This window comes from Nelumbo lutea, chromosome 2 (genome assembly GCF_056320005.1).
Source record: "Nelumbo lutea isolate HS-2025 chromosome 2, American lotus-T2T, whole genome shotgun sequence".
NCBI classification, from domain to species: Eukaryota; Viridiplantae; Streptophyta; class Magnoliopsida; order Proteales; family Nelumbonaceae; genus Nelumbo; species Nelumbo lutea.
This window is the reverse complement of record NC_142685.1, coordinates 110,761,826-110,779,795: the sequence shown is the minus strand read 5'-3', so window position 1 is coordinate 110,779,795 and position 17,970 is coordinate 110,761,826. Positions and strand designations below refer to the sequence as shown.

Here is a 17,970-nt window from a genome sequence, read left to right as displayed (position 1 = left end):
GTAGAGTGCTTGCTTTGCTTGCAAGAGGTACGAGGCTCAATACACCGCATTTCCAAATTATTTGTATCCTCACAATTCACCCATATATTTAGAGTATTTTGATTTTTTCTACAAATTTCTTCTTTTCTTTCATTTTTATTTTTTTCTTTTTTTTAGGTTTAATTTATTATAACGATTACTATCATAGTTAAAAATGGGGATGTATCACAAATGGTAGATTGCTCGATTTGGTTATTAGAGGTACGTGGTTCGATACATGCATTTCCAATTCATTTTTGTCCTCACAACTCTCCAATATATTTTATGGTGTTTTGATCTTTTCCGGAAATAGTTATTTTCTTTTTTATTCATTTATTATTTTTAATTTCTAATTTTAACTTATTATAAAAATTACTATCATAATTAATGATTGGGGACGTAGCTCGAATTATTTGTATCCTCACAATTCACCAATATATTTTAGAGTATTTTGATCTTTTCTAGAAATTTCTTATTTTCTTTCATTTTTATTTTTTCTTTTTTTTAGGTTTAATTTATTATAACGATTACTATCATAGTTGAGAAATGGGGATGTAGCACAAATGGTAGATTGCTCGCTTTGCTTGATAGAGGTACGTGGTTCGATATATGCATTTCCAAATCATTTTTGTCCTCACAACTCGCCAATATATTTTATGGTGTTTTGATGTTTTCAGGAATTTCTTATTTTCTTTCTTATTCATTTATTATTTTTAATTTCTAATTTTAACTTATTACAAAAATTACAATCATAAATAACGATTGGGGACGTAGCTCAAATAGTAGAGCTCTTGCTTTGCATGCAAGAGGTTCGAGGTTCGTTACCCCCCATCTGAAAATTATTTTTATACTCTCAACTCACCAATATGATTTAGGGTGTTTTGATCTTTTGGGTAATTTATTATTTTCCTTTATTTTTATTTGTTATATTTTAATATTAATTTATTATAAATATCACTATCATAATTAAGGAATGGGGACGTAGCTCAAATAGTAGACTGCTCGCTTTGCATGCGAGAGTTTCGATCTCCGATACCCCGCATCTCAAAGTTAATTTTATCCTCCCAACTCACCAATATATTTTAGAGTTTTTTGATCTTTTTAAGGATTTATTATTTTCTTTGATTTTTCTTTGTTATTTTTAATTTTTTAGTTTTAATTTATTATAACAGTTACTATCAGAATTAACAAATCGGGAAGTAGTTCAAATGGTAGAGCGCTCGCTTAGCATGCGAGAGGTACGGGGTTCGAAACCCCACATCTCCAACTTATTGTTATCCTCAGAACTCGCTAATATATTTTAGGGTGTTTTAATAATTTTCAAGAATTTCTTATTTTCATTCATATTTATTTATTATTTTCAATTTTTAATTTTACTGTATTGAAACAATTATTATCATAGATAACAAATGGGTATGTAGCACAAACCGTAGAGTGCCTGCTTTGCATGTTAATGGTACGGGGTTCGATACCACGCATTTCTAAATTATTTTTATCCTCACAACACATCAATATATTTCGGGGTGTTTTTTCCTTTTCAGGAATTTCTTATTTTCTTTCATTTGTATTTACTATTCTTTAACTTATTACAACAATTACTCTCTTTATTAACAAATGGGGATGTAGCACAAACGGTAGAATGCTTGCTTTCACCAATATATGTTATGGTGTGTTGAACTCTTCTGCATTTCTTATCTTCTTTAATATTTATTTATTATTTTTAATTTTTAATTTTAATTTATTACAACAATTACTTTCGTAATTAACAACTGGGGATGTAGCTCGAACGGTAGCGTGCTTACTTTGCATTCAAGGGGTACGTGGATCGATACATTGCATTTCCAAATTATTTTTATCCTCACCACTCACCAATATATTTTAGGGTGTTTTTAAACTTTACAAGAATATCTTATTTTCTTTCATTTTTATTTATTATTTTTAATTTTTAATTTTTTGTATTACAACAGCAACTTTCATAACTAACAAATGGGGATGTAGCCAAACAGAAGAGGACTCGCTTTGCATGTTAGAAGTATGGGGTTCGATAAACCGCATTTCCAAATTATTTTTTTCCTGACAAATCCCCAATATATTTTAAGGTGTTTTGATCTTTTTAGGAATTTCTTATTTTCTTTCATATTCATTTATTATTCTTAATTTTTATTTTAATTCATTAATACAATTACATTCATAATTAACAAACGGGGGCGTAGCTCAAACGGTAGAGCGCTTGCTTTGCATGCGAGAGGTACGGGGTTCGATACCCCGCATCACCAACTTATTGTTATCCTCAGAACTCTCTAATATATTTTAGGGTGTTTTGATCTTTTCTGGAATTATTTATTTTCTTTGATTTTTATTTATTCTTTTTAATGTCTTACAACATTTACTATTATAATAGTCAAATGGGGATGTAGCTCAAATGGTAGAGCGCTCGCTTTGCATGCGAGAGGTACGGGGTTCGATACCCTGCATCTCCAAATTACTTTTATCCTCATAAGTCATCTATATATTTTAGGGTATTTTGATATTTTCAGGCATTTCTTATTTTCTTTCATATTTAATTATAATTTTTAATTTATTACAACAATTTTTATCACAATTAGCAAATGGTCATTTTGCTCAAATGGAGGAATGCTCGCTCTACATGCAAGAGGTATGGGGATCGATACCCCGTATTTCTAAATTATTTTTATCTTAACAACTCACCAATATGTTTTAAGGTGTTTTGATCTTTTGAGGAATTTATTATTTTTTTCATATACATTTATTATTTTATTTTTTTTTGGTTTAATTTATTACATCATTACCATCATAATTAACAAATGGGGATGTAGCTGAAACGGTAGAGTGCTTGCTTTGCTTGCAAGAGGTACGAGGCTCGATACACCGCATTTCCAAATTATTTTTATCCTCACAATTCAACAATATATTTTAGAGTATTTTTATCTTTTCTACAAATTTCTTCTTTTCTTTCATTTTTATTTTTTATTTTTTATTAGGTTTAGTTTATTATAACGATTACTATCATAGATAACAAATGGGTATGTAGCACGAACCGTAGAGTGCCCGCTTTGCATGTTAGTGGTACGGGGTTCGATACCCTGCATTTCTAAATTATTTTTATCCTCACAACACATCAATATATTTTTGGGTGTTTTGACCTTTTCAGGAATTTCTTATTTTCTTTCATATGTATTTACTATTTTTTAACTTATTACAACAATTACTCTCATTATTAACAAATGGGGAAGTAGCTCAAACGGTAGAATGCTTGCTATGCATGCGAGAGGTACAACAACCGATACTCCGCATCTCCAAATTATTTTTATCTACACAATTCACCAATATATGTTAAGGTGTGTTGAACTTTTCTGGAATTTCTTAGTTTCTTTAATATTTATTTATTATTTTTAATTTTTAATTTTAATTTATTACAACAATTACTTTCGTAATTCACAAATGGGGATGTAGCTCGAACGGTAAAGCGCTTACTTTGCATTCAAGGGGTACGTGGATCGATACATTGTATTTCCAAATTATTTTTATCCTCACAACCCACCAATATTTTTTAGTTTGTTTTTAAACTTTACAAGAATATCTTATTTTCTTTCATTTTTAATTTTTAATTTTTTGAATTACAACAACAACTATCATAACTAACAAATGGGGATGTAGCAAAAATAGAAGAGGGCTCGCTTTGCATGTTACAAGTATGGGGTTCAATAAACCGCATTTCCAAATTATTTTCATCGTGACAACTCACCAATATATTTTAAGGTATTTTGATCTTTTTAGGAATTTCTTATTTTCTTTCATATTCATTTATTATTTTTATTTTTTATTTTTAATTTACTAAAACAATTACAATCATAATTAACAAATGGGGGCGTAGCTCAAACGGTAGAGCGCTTGCTTTGCAAGCAAGAGGTACGGGGATGGATAAACCGCATCTCCAAATTGTTTTTATCTTCACAACTGACCAATATATTTTAGGGATTTTGAAGTTTTCAGGAAATTCTAATTTTCTATCATTTTTATTTATTATTTTAAATTTTTTCGGTTTAGTTTATTATATTATCATAATGAACAAATGGGGATGTTGCACAAACGTTAGAGCTCTTGCTTTGAATGCAAGAGGTACGGGGATCGATACACTGCATTTCCAAATTATTTTTATCCTCACAACTCACCAATATATTTGATTATTATTTTTAATTTTTAGGTGTAATTTATTACAACAATTACTATCTTAATTAACAAATGGGGATGTAGCTCAAATGAAAGAGTGCTCGCTTAGCATGCGAGAGGTACGGGGTTCGGTACCCCGCGTCTCCTACTTATTGTTATCCACACAACTTGCTAATATATTTTAGGGTGTTTTGATCTTTTCTGGAATTTTTTATTTTCTTTGATTTTTATTTATTCTTTTTAATGTCTTACAACATTTACTATTATAATAATCAAATGGGGATGTAGCTCAAATGGTAGAGCGCTCGCTTAGCATGTGAGAAGTACGGGGTTCGATACCCCGCATCTCCAACTTATTGTTATCCTCAGAACTCTTTAATATATTTTAGGTGTTTTGATCTTTTCTGATATTTTTTATTTTCTTTGATTTTTATTTATTCTTTTTAATGTCTTACAACATTTACTATTATAATGATCAAATGGGGATGTAGCTCAAATGGTAGAGCGCTTGTTTTGCATGCGAGAGGTACGGGGTTCGATACCCCGCATCTCCAAATTACTTTTATCCCCATAAGTCATCAATATATTTTAGGGTGTTTTGATATTTTCAATAATTTCTTATTTTCTTTCATATTTAATTATTATTTTTAATTTATTACAACAATTTTTTTCACAATTAGCAAATGGGCATTTTGATCAAACGGAGGAATGCTCGCTCTACATGCAAGAGGCACGGGGATCGATACCCCGTATCTCAAAATTATTTTTATCTTCACAACTCACCAATATGTTTTAAGGTGTTTAGGTCTTTTCAGGAATTTATTATTTTTTTTCATATTAATTTATTATTTTAAATTTTTTTTTGGTTTAATTTATTACAACAATTACCATCATAATTAACAAATGGGGGCGTAGCTGAAATGGTAGAGTGCTTGCTTTGCTTGCAAGAGGTACGAGGCTCAATACACTGCATTTCCAAATTATTTGTATCCTCACAATTCACCCATATATTTAGAGTATTTTGATTTTTTCTACAAATTTCTTCTTTTCTTTCATTTTTATTTTTTTCTTTTTTTTAGGTTTAATTTATTATAACGATTACTATCATAGTTAAAAACGGGGATGTATCACAATTGGTAGATTGCTCGATTTGGTTATTAGAGGTACGTGGTTCGATACATGCATTTCCAGTTCATTTTTGTCCTTACAACTCTCCAATATATTTTATGGTGTTTTGATCTTTTCAGGAAATAGTTATTTTCTTTTTTATTCATTTATTATTTTTAATTTCTAATTTTAACTTATTATAAAAATTACTATCATAATTAATGATTGGGGACGTAGCTCAAATAGTAGAGCTCTTGCTTTGCATACAAGAGGTTCGAGGTTCGTTACCCCCCACCAGAAAATTATTTTTACTCTCAACTCACCAATATGTTTTAGGGTGTTTTGATATTTTCTAGAAATTTATTATTTTCTTTTATTTATTTTTGTTATTTATTATTTTTTAATTTTTAATTTTAATTTATTATAAATATCACTATCATAATTAAGGAATGGGGACGTAGCTCATATAGTAGACTGCTCGCTTTGCATGTGAGAGTTTCGATCTTCGATACCCCGCATCTCATAGTTATTTTTATCCTCCCAACTCATCAATATATTTTAGAGTGTCTTGATCTTCTTAAGAATTTCTTATTTTCTTTGATTTTTCTTTATTATTTTTAATTTTTTGGTTTTAATTTATTATAACAATTACCATCATAATTAACAAATGGGGATGCTCGCTTAACATGCGAGATGTACGAGCTTCAATACATCAATATATTTCGGGGTGTTTTGTCCTTTTCAGGAATTTCTTATTTTCTTTCATTTGTATTTATTATTCTTTAACTTATTACAACAATTACTCTCATTATTAACAAATGGGGATGTAGCACAAACGGTAGAATGCTTGCTTTCACCAATATATGTTATGGTGTGTTGAACTCTTCTGCATTTCTTATTTTCTTTAATATTTATTTATTATTTTTAATTTTTAATTTTAATTTATTACAACAATTACTTTCGTAATTAACAACTGGGGATGTAGCTCGAACCGTAGCGCGCTTACTTTGCATTCAAGGGGTACGTGGATCGATACATTGCATTTCCAAATTATTTTTATCCTCACCACTCACCAATATATTTTAGGGTGTTTTTAAACTTTACAAGAATATCTTATTTTCTTTCATTTTTATTTATTATTTTTAACTTTTAATTTTTTGTATTACAACAACAACTTTCATAACTAACAAATGGGGATGTAGCCAAACAGAAGAGGACTCGCTTTGCATGTTAGAAGTATGGGGTTCGATAAACCGCATTTCCAAATTATTTTTTTCCTGACAAATCACCAATATATTTTAAGGTGTTTTGATCTTTTTAGGAATTTCTTATTTTCTTTCATATTCATTTATTATTCTTAATTTTTAATTTTAATTCATTAATACAATTACATTCATAATTAACAAACGGGGGTGTAGCTCAAACGGTAGAGCGCTTGCTTTGCATGCGAGAGGTACGGGGTTCGATACCCCGCATCACCAACTTATAGTTATCCTCAGAACTCGCTAATATATTTTAGGGTGTTTTGATCTTTTCTGGAATTTTTTATTTTCTTTGATTTTTATTTATTCTTTTTAATGTCTTACAACATTTACTATTATAATAGTCAAATGGGGATGTAGCTCAAATGGTAGAGCGCTCGCTTTGCATGCGAGAGGTACGGGGTTCGATACCCCGCATCTCCAAATTACTTTTATCCTCATAAGTCATCTATATATTTTAGGGTATTTTGATATTTTCAGGCATTTCTTATTTTCTTTCATATTTATTTATTATTTTTAATTTATTACAACAATTTTTATCACAATTAGCAAATGGTCATTTTGCTCAAATGGAGGAACGATCGCTCTACATGCAAGAGGTATGGGGATCGATACCCCGTATCTCTAAATTATTTTTATCTTAACAACTCACCAATATGTTTTAAGGTGTTTTGATCTTTTCAGGAATTTATTATTTTTTTCATATACATTTATTATTTTAATTTTTTTTTTGCTTTAATTTATTACATCATTACCATCATAATTAACAAATGGGGACGTAGCTGAAACGGTAGAGTGCTTGCTTTGCTTGCAAGAGGTACAAGGCTCAATACACCGCATTTCCAAATTATTTTTATCCTCACAATTCAACAATATATTTTAGAGTATTATTATCTTTTCTACAAATTTCTTCTTTTCTTTCATTTTTTTTTTAGTTTTTAATAGGTTTAGTTTATTATAACGATTATTATCATAGATAACAAATGGGTATGTAGCACGAACCGTAGAGTGCCTTCTTTGCATGCTAGTGGTACGGGGTTCGATACCCTGCATTTCTAAATTATTTTTATCCTCACAACACATCAATATATTTCAGGGTGTTTTGACCTTTTCAGGAATTTCTTATTTTCTTTCATAAGTATTTACTATTTTTTAACTTATTACAACAATTACTCTCATTCTTAACAAATGGGGATGTAGCTCAAACGGTAGAATGCTTGCTATGCATGCGAGAGGTACATCAACCGATACTCCGCATCTCCAAATTGTTTTTATCTTCACAATTCACCAATATATGTTAAGGTGTGTTGAACTTTTATGGAATTTCTTATTTTTTTAATCTTTATTTATTAATTTTAATTTTTAATTTTAATTTATTACAACAATTACTTTCGTAATTAACAACTGGGGATGTCGTTCGAATGGTAAAGCGCTTACTTTGCATTCAGGGGGTATGTGGATCGATACATTGCATTTCCAAATTATTTTTATCCTCACAACTCACCAATCTATTTTAGTGTGTTTTTAAACTTTACAACAATATCTTATTTTCTTTCATTTTTTTTCTTATTTTTAATTTTTAATTTTTTTATTACAACAGCAACTATCATAACTAACAAATGGGGATGTAGCAAAAATAGAAGAGGGCTCGCTTTGCTTGTTAGAAGTATGGGGTTCGATAAACCGCATTTCGAAATTATTTTTATCCTGACAACTCACCAATATATTTTAGGTGTTTTGATTTTTTAGGAATTTCTTATTTTCATTCATAATCATTTATTATTTTTAATTTTTAATTTTAATTTATTAATGCAATTACAATCATAATTAACAAACGGGGGCGTAGCTCAAACCGTAGAGCGCTTGCTTTGCAAGCAAGAGGTACGGGGATGGATAAACCGCATCTCCAAATTGTTTTTATCCTCACAACTGACCCATATATTTCAGGGTCTTTTGATGTTTTCAGGAAATTCTAATTTTCTATCATTTTTATTTATTCTTTTAAAAATTTTCGGTTTAGTTTATTATAACGATTATTATCATAATGAACAAATGGGGATGTTGCTCAAACGTTAGAGCGCTTGCTTTGGATGCAAGAGGTACGGGGATCGATACATCGCATTTCCAATTTATTTTTATCCTCACAACTCACCAATATATTTGATTATTATTTTTAATTTTTAAATGTAATTTATTACAACAATTACTATCTTAATTAACAAATGGGGATGTAGTTCAAATGGAAGTGTGCTCGCTTAACATGCGAGAGGTACGGGGTTCGAAACCCCACATTACCAACTTATTGTTATCCTCAGAACTCGCTAATATATTTTAGGGTGTTTTGATCTTTTCTGGAATTTTTTATTTTCTTTGATTTTTATTTATTCTTTTTAATGTCTTACAACATTTACTATTATAATAATCAAGTGGGGATGTAGCTCAAATGGTAGAGCGCTCGTTTTGCATGCGAGAGGTACGGGGTTCGATACCCCGCATCTTCAAATTACTTTTATCCTCATAAGTCAAGTATATATTTTAGGGTATTTTGATATTTTCAGGCATTTCTTATTTTCTTTCATTTTTAATTATTATTTTTAATTTATTACAACAATTTTTATCAGAGTTAGCAAATGGGCATGTTGCTCAAATGGAGGATTGCTCGCTCTACATGCAAGAGGTACGGGGATCGATACCCCATATCTCTAAATTATTTTTATCTTCACAACTCACCAATATGTTTTAAGGTGTTTTGATCTTTTCCGGAATTTATTATTTTTTTCATATATATTTATTATTTTAATTTTTTTTTAAATTTATTACATCAATTCCCATCATAATTAACAAATGGGGACGTAGCTGAAATGGTAGATTGCTTGCTTTGCTTGCAAGAGGTACGAGGCTCGATACACCGCATTTCCAAATTATTTTTATCCTCACAATTCACCATTATATTTTAGAGTATTTTGATCTTTTCTAGAAATTTCTTCTTTTCTTTCATTTTTATTTATTATTATTTTTAGGTTTAATTTATTATAACGATTACTATCATAGTTAAGAAATGGGGATGTAGCACAAATGGAAGATTGCTCGCCAATATATTTTATGGCATTTTGATCTTTTCAGGAATTTCTTATTTTCTTTCTTATTCATTTATTATTTTTAATTTCTAATTTTAACTTATTACAAAATTACTATCATAATTAACGATTGGGGACGTAGCTCAAATAGTAGAGCCCTTGCTTTGCATGCAAGAGGTTCGAGGTTCGTTACCCCCCATCTGAAAATTATTTTTGTACTCTCAACTCAGCAATATGTTTTAGGGTGTTTTGATCTTTTGGGGAATTTATTATTTACTTTTATATTTATTTGTTATTTTTTATTTTTTTAATTGTTAATTTTAATTCATTATAAATATCACTATCATAATTAAGGAATGGGGACGTAGCTCTTATAGTAGACTGCTCGCTTTGCATTTGAGAGTTTCGATCTTCGATACCCCGCATCTCAAAGTTAATTTTATCCTCCCAACTCACCAATATATTTTAGAGTGTTTTCATCTTCTTAGGAATTTCTTATTTTCTATGATTTTTCTTTGTTATTTTTAATTTTTTAGTTTGAATTTATTATAACAATTTCTATCATAATTAACAAATGGGGAAGTAGCTTAAATGGTAGAGCGCTTGTTTTGCATTCGAGAGGTATGGGTTTCGGTACACTGCATCTCCAAATTATTTTTATCGTCACAAATGAACAATATGTTTCAGGGTGACTTGATATTTTCAGGATTTTCTTATTTTCTTTCATTTTTATTTATTATTTTGAATTTATCAAATTTTAATATATTACAAAAATTACTATATTAATTAACAAAAGGGGATGTAGCTGAAATGGTAGAGCGCTCGCTTAGCATGCGAGATGTACGAGCTTCAATACCCCGCATCTCTAAAATATTTTTACCTCACAACTCAGCAATAAATTTTAGGGTGTTTTAATATTTTTCAAGAATTTCTTATTTTCATTCATATTTATTTATTATTTTTAATTTTTAATTTTATTGTATTCTTACAATTATTATCATAGATAACAAATGGGTATGTAGCACAAACCGTAGAGTGCCCGCTTTGCATGTTAATGGTACGGGGTTTGATACCCCACATTTCTAAATTATTTTTATCCTCACAACACATCAATATATTTCGGGGTGTTTTGACCTTTTCAGGAATTTCTTATTTTCTTTCATATGTATTTACTATTTTTTTTACTTATTACAACAATTACTCTCATTATTAACAAATGGGAATGTAGCTCAAACGGTAGAATGCTTGCTATGCATGCGAGAGGTACAACAACCGATACTCCGCATCTCCAAATTGTTTTTATCTTCACAATTCACCAATATATGTTAAGGTGTGTTGAACTTTTCTGGAATTTCTTAGTTTCTTTAATATTTATTTATTATTTTTAATTTTTAATTTTAATTTATTACAACAATTACTTTCGTAATTCACAACTGGGGATGTAGCTCGAACGGTAAAGCGCTTACTTTGCATTCAAGGGGTATGTGGATCGATACATTGTATTTCCAAATTATTTTTATCCTCACAACTCACCAATATTTTTTAGTTTGTTTTTAAACTTTACAAGAATATCTTATTTTCTTTCATTTTTAATTTTTTGTTTTATGAATTACAACAACAACTATCATAACTAACAAATGGGGATGTAGCAAAAATAGAAGAGGGCTCGCTTTGCATGTTACAAGTATGGGGTTCAATAAACCGCATTTCCAAATTATTTTCATCCTGACAACTCACCAATATATTTTAAGCTATTTTGATCTTTTTAGGAATTTCTTATTTTCTTTCATATTCATTTATTATTTTTATTTTTTATTTTTAATTTACTAAAACAATTACAATCATAATTAACAAACGGGGGCGTAGCTCAAACGGTAGAGCGCTTGCTTTGCAAGCAAGAGGTACGGGGATGGATAAACCGCATCTCCAAATTGTTTTTATCTTCACAACTGACCAATATATTTTAGGGTGTTTTGAAGTTTTCAGGAAATTCTAATTTTCTATCATTTTTATTTATTATTTTAAATTTTTTCGGTTTAGTTTATTATAACGATTATTATCATAATGAACAAATGGGGATGTTGCACAAACGTTCGAGCGCTTTTTTTGCATGCAAGAGGTACGGGGATCGATACACTGCATTTCCAAATTATTTTTATCCTCACAACTCACCAATATATTTGATTATTATTTTTAATTTTTAGGTGTAATTTATTACAACAATTACTATCTTAATTAACAAATGGGGATGTAGCTCAAATGAAAGAGTGCTCGCTTAGCATGCGAGAGGTACGGGGTTCGGTACCCCGCGTCTCCTACTTATTGTTATCCACACAACTTGCTAATATATTTTAGGGTGTTTTGATCTTTTCTGGAATTTTTTATTTTCTTTGATTTTTATTTATTCTTTTTAATGTCTTACAACATTTACTATTATAATAATCAAATGGGGATGTAGCTCAAATGGTAGAGCGCTCGCTTAGCATGTGAGAAGTACGGGGTTCGATACCCCGCATCTCCAACTTATTGTTATCCTCAGAACTCGCTAATATATTTTAGGGTGTTTTGATCTTTTCTGATATTTTTTATTTTCTTTGATTTTTATTTATTCTTTTTAATGTCTTACAACATTTACTATTATAATGATCAAATGGGGATGTAGCTCAAATGGTAGAGCGCTCGCTTTGCATGCGAGAGGTACGGGGTTTGATACCCCGCATCTCCAAATTACTTTTATCCCCATAAGTCATCAATATATTTTAGGGTGTTTTGATATTTTCAATAATTTCTTATTTTCTTTCATATTTAATTATTATTTTTAATTTGCTACAACAATTTTTTTCACAATTAGCAAATGGGCATTTTGATCAAACGGAGGAATGCTCGCTCTACATGCAAGAGGCACGGGGATCGATACCCCGTATCTCAAAATTATTTTTATCTTCACAACTCACCAATATGTTTTAAGGTGTTTAGGTCTTTTCAGGAATTTATTATTTTTTTTTCATATGAATTTACTATTTTAAATTTTTTTTTGGTTTAATTTATTACAACAATTACCATCATAATTAACAAATGGGGACGTAGCTGAAATGGTAGAGTGCTTGCTTTGCTTGCAAGAGGTACGAGGCTCGATACACCGCATTTCCAAATTATTTGTATCCTCACAATTCACCAATATATTTAGAGTATTTTGATTTTTTCTACAAATTTCTTCTTTTCTTTCATTTTTATTTTTTTATTTTTTTTAGGTTTAATTTATTATAACGATTACTATCATAGTTAAGAAATGGGGATGTATCACAAATGGTAGATTGCTCGATTTGGTTATTAGAGGTACGTGGTTCGATACATGCATTTCCAAATCATTTTTGTCCTCACAACTCTCCAATATATTTTATGGTGTTTTGATCTTTTCAGGAAATTCTTATTTTCTTTTTTATTCATTTATTATTTTTAATTTCTAATTTTAACTTATTACAAAAATTACTATCATAATTAATGATTGGGGACGTAGCTCAAATAGTAGAGCTCTTGCTTTGCATACAAGAGGTTCGAGGTTCGTTACCCCCCATCAGAAAATTATTTTTATACTCTCAACTCACCAATATGTTTTAGGGTGTTTTGATATTTTGGGGAATTTATTATTTTCTTTTATTTATTTTTGTTATTTATTATTTTTTAATTTTTAATTTTAATTTATTATAAATATCACTATCATAATTAAGGAATGGGGACGTAGCTCATATAGTAGACTGCTCGCTTTGCATGTGAGAGTTTCGATCTTCGATACCCCGCATCTCATAGTTATTTTTATCCTCCCAACTCATCAATATATTTTAGAGTGTCTTGATCTTCTTAAGAATTTCTTATTTTCTTTGATTTTTCTTTGTTATTTTTAATTTTTTGGTTTTAATTTATTATAACAATTACCATCATAATTAACAAATGGGGATGTAGCTTAAATGGTAGAGCGCTTGTTTTGCATGCGAGAGGTATGGGTTTCGGTACACTGCATCTCCAAATTATTTTTATCGTCACAAATGAACAATATATTTTAGGGTGATTTGATATTTTCAGGAATTTCTTATTTTCTTTCATTCTTATTTATTATTTTGAATTTATCATATTTTAATATATTACAACAATTACAATCTTAATTATGAAATGGGGATGTAGCTGAATTGGTAGAGCGCTCGCTTAACATGCGAGATGTACGAGCTTCAATACCCCGCATCTCTAAAATATTTTTACCAGACAACTCAGCAATAAAATTTAGGGTGTTTTAATAATTTTCAAGAATTTCTTATTTTCATTCATATTTATTTATTATTTTCAATTTTTAATATTACTGTATTGAAACAATTATTATCATAGATAACAAATGGGTATGTAGCACAAACCGTAGAGTGCCTGCTTTGCATGTTAATGGTACGGGGTTCGATACCACGCATTTCTAAATTATTTTTATCCTCACAACACATCAATATATTTCGGGGTGTTTTGTCCTTTTCAGGAATTTCTTATTTTCTTTCATTTGTATTTACTATTCTTTAACTTATTACAACAATTACTCTCATTCTTAACAAATGGGGATGTAGCACAAACGGTAGAATGCTTGCTTTCACCAATATATGTTATGGTGTGTTGAATTCTTCTGCATTTCTTATTTTCTTTAATATTTATTTATTATTTTTAATTTTTAATTTTAATTTATTACAACAATTACTTTCGTAATTAACAACTGGGGATGCAGCTCGAACGGTAGCGTGCTTACTTTGCATTCAAGGGGTACGTGGATCGATACATTGCATTTCCAAATTATTTTTATCCTCACCACTCACCAATATATTTTAGGGTGTTTTTAAACTTTACAAGAATATCTTATTTTCTTTCATTTTTATTTATTATTTTTAATTTTTAATTTTTTGTATTACAACAGCAACTTTCATAACTAACAAATGGGGATGTAGCCAAACAGAAGAGGACTCGCTTTGCATGTTAGAAGTATGGGGTTCGATAAACCGCATTTCCAAATTATTTTTTTCCTGACAAATCACCAATATATTTTAAGGTGTTTTGATCTTTTTAGGAATTTCTTATTTTCTTTCATATTCATTTATTATTCTTAATTTTTATTTTAATTCATTAATACAATTACATTCATAATTAACAAACGGGGGCGTAGCTCAAACGGTAGAGCGCTTGCTTTGCATGCGAGAGGTACGGGGTTCGATACCCCGCATCACCAACTTATTGTTATCCTCAGAACTCGCTAATATATTTTAAGGTGTTTTGATCTTTTCTGGAATTATTTATTTTCTTTGATTTTTATTTATTCTTTTTAATGTCTTACAACATTTACTATTATAATAGTCAAATGGGGATGTAGCTCAAATGGTAGAGCGCTCGCTTTGCATGCGAGAGGTACGGGGTTCGATACCCTGCATCTCCAAATTACTTTTATCCTCATAAGTCATCTATATATTTTAGGGTATTTTGATATTTTCAGGCATTTCTTATTTTCTTTCATATTTAATTATAATTTTTAATTTATTACAACAATTTTTATCACAATTAACAAATGGTCATTTTGCTCAAATGGAGGAACGCTCGCTCTACATGCAAGAGGTATGGGGATCGATACCCCGTATTTCTAAATTATTTTTATCTTAACAACTCACCAATATGTTTTAAGGTGTTTTGATCTTTTCAGGAATTTATTATTTTTTTCATATACATTTATTATTTTAATTTTTTTTTGGTTTAATTTATTACATCATTACCATCATAATTAACAAATGGGGACGTAGCTGAAACGGTAGAGTGCTTGCTTTGCTTGCAAGAGGTATGAGGCTCGATACACCGCATTTCCAAATTATTTTTATCCTCACAATTCAACAATATATTTTAGAGTATTTTTATCTTTTCTACAAATTTCTTCTTTTCTTTCATTTTTATTTTTTATTTTTTATTAGGTTTAGTTTATTATAACGATTACTATCATAGATAACAAATGGGTATGTAGCACGAACCGTAGAGTGCCCGCTTTGCATGTTAGTGGTACGGGGTTCGATACCCTGCATTTCTAAATTATTTTTATCCTCACAACACATCAATATATTTCAGGGTGTTTTGACCTTTTCAGGAATTTCTTATTTTCTTTCATATGTATTTACTATTTTTTAACTTAATACAACAATTACTCTCATTATTAACAAATGGGGATGTAGCTCAAACGGTAGAATGCTTGCTATGCATGCGAGAGGTACAACAACCGATACTCCGCATCTCCAAATTGTTTTTATCTTCACAATTCACCAATATATGTTAAGGTGTGTTGAACTTTTCTGGAATTTCTTAGTTTCTTTAATATTTATTTATTATTTTTAATTTTTAATTTTAATTTATTACAACAATTACTTTCGTAATTCACAACTGGGGATGTAGCTCGAACGGTAAAGCGCTTACTTTGCATTCAAGGGGTACGTGCATCGATACATTGTATTTCCAAATTATTTTTATCCTCACAACTCACCAATATTTTTTAGTTTGTTTTTAAACTTTACAAGAATATCTTATTTTCTTTCATTTTTAATTTTTAATTTTTTGAATTACAACAACAACTATCATAACTAACAAATGGGGATGTAGCAAAAATAGAAGAGGGCTCGCTTTGCATGTTACAAGTATGGGGTTCAATAAACCGCATTTCCAAATTATTTTCATCCTGAGAACTCACCAATATATTTTAAGGTATTTTGATCTTTTTAGGAATTTCTTATTTTCTTTCATATTCATTTATTATTTTTATTTTTTATTTTTAATTTACTAAAACAATTACAATCATAATTAACAAACGGGGGCGTAGCTCAAACGGTAGAGCGCTTGCTTTGCAAGCAAGAGGTACGGGGATGGATAAACCGCATCTCCAAATTGTTTTTATCTTCACAACTGACCAATATATTTTAGGGTGTTTTGAAGTTTTCAGGAAATTCTAATTTTCTATCATTTTTATTTATTATTTTAAATTTTTTTGGTTTAGTTTATTATAACGATTATTATCACAATGAACAAATGGGGATGTTGCACAAACGTTCGAGCGCTTTTTTTGCATGCAAGAGGTACGGGGATCGATACACTGCATTTCCAAATTATTTTTATCCTCACAACTCACCAATATATTTGATTATTATTTTTAATTTTTAGGTGTAATTTATTACAACAATTACTATCTTAATTAACAAATGGGGATGTAGCTCAAATGAAAGAGTGCTCGCTTAGCATGCGAGAGGTACGGGGTTCGGTACCCCGCGTCTCCTACTTATTGTTATCCACACAACTTGCTAATATATTTTAGGGTGTTTTGATCTTTTCTGGAATTTTTTATTTTCTTTGATTTTTATTTATTCTTTTTAATGTCTTACAACATTTACTATTATAATAATCAAATGGGGATGTAGCTCAAATGGTAGAGCGCTCGCTTAGCATGTGAGAAGTACGGGGTTCGATACCCCGCATCTCCAACTTATTGTTATCCTCAGAACTCGCTAATATATTTTAGGGTGTTTTGATCTTTTCTGATATTTTTTATTTTCTTTGATTTTTATTTATTCTTTTTAATGTCTTACAACATTTACTATTATAATGATCAAATGGGGATGTAGCTCAAATGGTAGAGCGCTCGTTTTGCATGCGAGAGGTACGGGGTTTGATACCCCGCATCTCCAAATTACTTTTATCCCCATAAGTCATCAATATATTTTAGGGTGTTTTGATATTTTCAATAATTTCTTATTTTCTTTCATATTTAATTATTATTTTTAATTTGCTACAACAATTTTTTTCACAATTAGCAAATGGGCATTTTGATCAAACGGAGGAATGCTCGCTCTACATGCAAGAGGCACGGGGATCGATACCCCGTATCTCAAAATTATTTTTATCTTCACAACTCACCAATATGTTTTAAGGTGTTTAGGTCTTTTCAGGAATTTATTATTTTTTTTTCATATGAATTTACTATTTTAAATTTTTTTTTGGTTTAATTTATTACAACAATTACCATCATAATTAACAAATGGGGACGTAGCTGAAATGGTAGAGTGCTTGCTTTGCTTGCAAGAGGTACGAGGCTCGATACACCGCATTTCCAAATTATTTGTATCCTCACAATTCACCAATATATTTAGAGTATTTTGATTTTTTCTACAAATTTCTTCTTTTCTTTCATTTTTATTTTTTTATTTTTTTTAGGTTTAATTTATTATAACGATTACTATCATAGTTAAGAAATGGGGATGTATCACAAATGG

General features: G+C 29.8%; 3 non-coding genes across 3 annotated transcripts; all 3 read left to right on the top strand.

Moving 5' to 3' along the window:
- The first annotated feature begins 2,425 nt into the window (after nt 1-2,425).
- TRNAA-UGC (transfer RNA alanine (anticodon UGC)) lies at nt 2,426-2,498 on the top strand. Its single transcript has one exon. It is a non-coding gene; the product is annotated as a tRNA-Ala (tRNA).
- A 4,430-nt stretch (nt 2,499-6,928) lies between these two features.
- Nucleotides 6,929-7,001, top strand: TRNAA-UGC (transfer RNA alanine (anticodon UGC)). Its single transcript has one exon. It is a non-coding gene; the product is annotated as a tRNA-Ala (tRNA).
- An 8,036-nt stretch (nt 7,002-15,037) lies between these two features.
- Nucleotides 15,038-15,110, top strand: TRNAA-UGC (transfer RNA alanine (anticodon UGC)). The gene has a single exon. It is a non-coding gene; the product is annotated as a tRNA-Ala (tRNA).
- Nucleotides 15,111-17,970: the final 2,860 nt, after the last annotated feature.